At 40.4% G+C, this 3,694-nt stretch overlaps 1 pseudogene; it reads left to right on the top strand.

The window, feature by feature from the left end:
- Positions 1–2,130: 2,130 nt before the first annotated feature.
- On the top strand, positions 2,131–2,527 carry LOC125910874 (60S ribosomal protein L35a-like; annotated as a pseudogene).
- The last annotated feature ends 1,167 nt before the right edge of the window (positions 2,528–3,694 follow it).

Below are 3,694 nucleotides of genomic sequence, written 5' to 3' on the forward strand. Positions count from 1 at the left end.
GAAAGAGCCCAAATGTTCATTGATGGATGAATGGATAAAGAAGATGTTATTTGTGTGTGTGTGTGTGTGTGTGTGTGTATGTATGTATGTAATGGAATACTAATTGGCAATCAAAAAGAATGAAATCTTGCTGTTTGCAATAACATGGATGGAGCTAGAGTGTATTACGCTAAGTAAAATAAGTCAGTCAGAGAAATACAAGAATCATATGATTTCACTCATATGTGGAATTTAAAAAACACAACAGATGATAATAGGGGAAAGAAAGGAAAAATAAGATAAAAATGGAGAGAGAGACAACCCATAAGAGACTCTTAAATACAGAGAACAAACTGAGAGCTGCTAGAGGGGAGGTGTGTGTGTGGGAGGGGATGGGCTAAATGGGTGATGGGCATTTAGGAGGTCACTTGTTGGGATGAACACTGGGTGTCATATGTAAGTGATGAATCACTGGGTTCTACCAATGAAACCAATACTACACCGTATGTTAACTAACTTGAATTTAAATAAATTAAATTTTTGAAAAGAGAATCCCTGGCTTAAACAAATGTAAAAATTAAAATGTTATAATGATATCTCTTCTTCAACTGTCAGAAAGCTCAAACCCAGGTCTAACTAAAATTTTATGTCTACTTTCCAGTTTGGTTTTTCTCCTTGGTCTTGACCTTCTAAAATGTCTTCTATTTCTTTTTCTTCTCTCATTTTCCCCGTGTTCGTCACTCCTCTCCCCTCGCCTCCTGATTGTGCTCATGCTGCTCAGAAACCTGGCTGCTCAGAAACCTCTACAGCTGCCCTTTCCCAAATCTGTTGTCCATCCTAGAGGTCTGTCTTGAATCTGCCTTGGGCCAACTCCCTTAGACCCCTGAGGATGTCTTTCAGCAGAACTTCAAAAGCACTTACAGACTGCATATCTCATTTTGACACTTAATCATACTCTTGCTTTTTAATGTTATTAAATGTTTCACATGACTGTGCCACAGGGCTGCATAAAGTCTCATGTTTTGCCCCTCTCTTATACACCCCACAGCATTTAACAGAGTAGTGAGAATAGATACAGCCTCAGTAGACATAGATTAAGCTCAATTGTACTGCTCTTGATTTCAAAGCCCTCTATTTTTCCATTTCTTTTTGTAAATAGGGCAAATCACTCGAAGCACATGTCATTTTTAAAATGAGCTTTCACCTGGTGATGCAATGAAACCCAGATTCACAGGGGAGCATGAGGATTTGGGCGGATGAAGGATATTCCTGTCTGGAAGCTGTAAGAACTAATATGGTAATTGATTTGACTGGATTCTAAGGCCGATTAAGCGGTCATAGATCTTCAGGACATAGAAGAAGATTAACTGGAGAATATGTTCTTTGCTATAGAGTAATAAGCTGTGAGTTTATGGTTTTTGATAATTTCTCAATCCATTTTACATTTTTATTAAATCTGTTATTGGAGAACATTAGCAGACTTTAGATGTAGCCTGTTACTCATTGCAAAATATAGCCTTTAAATAAATGCTAAGATGGCTTCTAAAGGTTAATGTTGCCAGTGTCAGATATTTCTAGGCAACAGTTTAAAAGGCTTGACATTTGCTGGGTAGCCCCTGAGAAAGTGCTCCTCCTCCCGAACATAGCACATGTAGAAACTAGACTCGTTGAGCAGACATTAATTGGGTGTCTACTATATACTAGGTATGCTGGTGTGGGGGCAAAGGAGTCCCTACCTTTGAGACAACAGAGATACAGACATTAATAAAACAAACACCTGCCCTTGCCTTCTCCCCACTGTTGAATGGGGAGACAGCACAGCAAGAATAGGCAACCTGAAAGTATGAAGGAATAGTACTGTGCTTATCAGTGGGAACCAGGGGCCCATGAAGCCTTCCTGGAAGAAATAACAAAGCAGCTGAGTGTTCAGAGATACTGAGTAAGACTTCAGGGGTTTACATTGCCGACATCAATCACCATCTATTCACTGTCCACGGTTTCCTACTTGTTTAATTTGTATCATATAAGTTGTCATCTAAGGATTAATATCATCTTAACTGAGACCATGTATTCCAACTTACAAGAGTTCTAACCAGAGTGAGTGTGCAGTTATGTTGAAAACTATGCTTCAGCTCCTCGGGCCGGCTTGGAACCTGTGGAGGCCTGCTGGGAACAGGACTCCTGAAATGACAAATATATCTGGAAGGCTGTGGTCCAAAGCCATTTTTGGTGGCTATAAGCGAGGTCTCCGGAACCAGAGGGAGCACACAGCTCTTCTTAACATTGAAGGTGTTTATGCTTGAGATGAAACTAAATTCTATCTAGGCAAGAGATGTGCTTATGTGTACAAAGCAAAGAATAACACAGTGACTCCTGGTGGCAAACCGAATAAAATTGGAGAGATCTGGGGAAAAGTAACTCGTGCTCATGGAAACAGTGGCATGGTTCGTGCCATATTCCGAAGCAACCTTCCTGCTGAAGCCACTGGCCACAGAGTCCGTGTGATGTTGTGCCCCTCAATGATTTAAACTAACAGAAAAGTAAATAAATGAAGGTGTAGATTTGTTCTCTTGTAAAAAAAAAAAAACAAAAAACCAAAAAACAACAACTATGTTTCACTCACCCAACTGGTGAATTTGTTATAAAGACTGCATTTGTCTCATTACATCCCAAAATATCAGGAAATACCTTTAATGATAAGGTGTACATACGTAGGGGCATTATGACATACCTTAGGCTTCAAGAGACATATTCTATTTCTGGAAGTTTATTGGGAAAGTATTATTAAATTAATTAAGCAGGGAGGCCATTAGACTGAGTGGCTCTAATGCCAGGATTGTCTATGTAAGCAAACCGAAATATAAGCCTATAAATGCCTTGAGGTTATGAAATGAAAACACTAAGAACAACCAGTCACAAGCAGCCAACTAGTCTTTGAGTTTTAGCCCATCAAATAGTTGCCTTTCTTTGCTTCCACACCTTCTTATATGAGTCTTCTTGGTTCCTGGTGGTGGAGGGCTCCAACCACGTCCAGCTTGGCACTGCTTGGTTGGAAGGAATCGCTCTTTGCTCAAACTCTTGAAATTTTAACATGCCTCAGTTTCCCTTTTTAAAAAGTTGGTTTATTTATTTATTTATAGTGTTTATTTTTGAGAGTATTTGTTTATTTATTTATTTATTTATTTTTTGAGAGAGAGCGGCAGAGTGCGAGTGGGGGAGGGGCAGAGAGAGGGAGACACAGAATCTGAAACAGGGTCCAGTCTCTGAGCTGTCAGCACAGAGCCCAATGTGGGGCTCGTACTTAGGAAGGGTGAAATCATGACCTAGGCTGAAGTTGGAAGCTTACCTGACTGAGCCACCCAGGTGCCCCAAAATTTCTTTATTTTGAGACACATACACACACACACACACACACAGAGAGAGAGAGAGAGAGAGAGAGAGAGAGGGAGAGAGGGAGAGAGAAAGAGATTATGTGTGTGAGCCGAGGAGGAACAGAGAGAGAGGGAAAGAGAATCCCAAACAGTTTTCACAGAAGGCTCCATCTCATGAACCATGAGATCATGACCTGAGCCGAAATCAAGAGTTGGCTGCTTAACCAACTGAGCCAACTGGGCACCCCTGCCTCAGTTTACCTTTAAAAAATTTTTTTAAATTTTTTACATTTATTTAGTTTTGAGACATAGAGCACTAGTGAGGGAGGGGCAGAGAGAGAGAG

This window comes from Panthera uncia (genome assembly GCF_023721935.1).
Source record: "Panthera uncia isolate 11264 chromosome C1 unlocalized genomic scaffold, Puncia_PCG_1.0 HiC_scaffold_3, whole genome shotgun sequence".
In the NCBI taxonomy this organism is placed as follows: domain Eukaryota; kingdom Metazoa; phylum Chordata; class Mammalia; order Carnivora; family Felidae; genus Panthera; species Panthera uncia.